Genomic DNA, 1,106 nt, shown 5'->3' with positions numbered 1-1,106 from the left:
TCGGGAGGCTGAGGCAGGAGAATCTCTTCAACCTGGGAGGCAGAGATTGCAGTGAGCCGAGATTGCACCACTGTTGCCCAGGTGACAGTGCAAGACTCCGTCTCAAAAAAAAAACAAAAAAACAAACAAAAAAACACCACCAGACACCAGGACATCATCTATGGCCTCCCCTCCACCAAGGGGAGAATTGTCAGCCACTACCTGATGTCATTCCCCTCTGCCAAGACCAGAATGCTGCCTATTGCCAGAGGTGGGGACAGGAGGGACACTGAGGACTGAGATGTCTGGGGATAACACTGGCTTCATGAAAGAGATATGAGGCTAGGTGTGGTGGCTCATGCCTGTAATCCCAGCACTTTGGGAGGCCGAGGCGGGCAGATCACGAGCTCAGGAGTTCGAGACCAGCCTGGCCTATATGGCGAAACCCCATCTCTATTAAAAGTACAAAATTAGCCAGGCATGATGGCACGCACCTGTAGTCCCAGCTACTTGGGAGGCTGAGGCAGAAGAATCGCTTCAACCTGGGAGGCAGAGATTGCAGTGAGCCGAGATTGCACCACTGTTGCCCAGGTGACAGTGCAAGACTCCGTCTCAAAAAAAAAACAAAAAAACAAACAAAAAAACACCACCAGACACCAGGACATCATCTATGGCCTCCCCTCCACCAAGGGGAGAATTGTCAGCCACTACCTGATGTCATTCCCCTCTGCCAAGACCAGAATGCTGCCTATTGCCAGAGGTGGGGACAGGAGGGACACTGAGGACTGAGATGTCTGGGGATAACACTGGCTTCATGAAAGAGATATGAGGCTAGGTGTGGTGGCTCATGCCTGTAATCCCAGCACTTTGGGAGGCCGAGGCGGGCAGATCACGAGCTCAGGAGTTCGAGACCAGCCTGGCCTATATGGCGAAACCCCATCTCTATTAAAAGTACAAAAATTAGCCAGGCATGATGGCACGCACCTGTAGTCCCAGCTACTTGGGAGGCTGAGGCAGAAGAATCGCTTGAACCTGGGAGGTGGAGGTTGCAGTGAGCTGAGATTGCGCCATTACACTCCAGCCTGGGCAAGAAGAGCGAAACTCGGTCTCAAAAAAAAAAAAAAGGG

The sequence above is a fragment of the Rhinopithecus bieti genome, unplaced genomic scaffold (genome assembly GCF_001698545.2).
Source record: "Rhinopithecus bieti isolate Rb0 unplaced genomic scaffold, ASM169854v2 scaffold_9899, whole genome shotgun sequence".
NCBI lineage: Eukaryota > Metazoa > Chordata > Mammalia > Primates > Cercopithecidae > Rhinopithecus > Rhinopithecus bieti.
The sequence above is the reverse complement of the archived record's forward strand: the minus strand, read 5'-3'. Positions refer to the sequence as shown.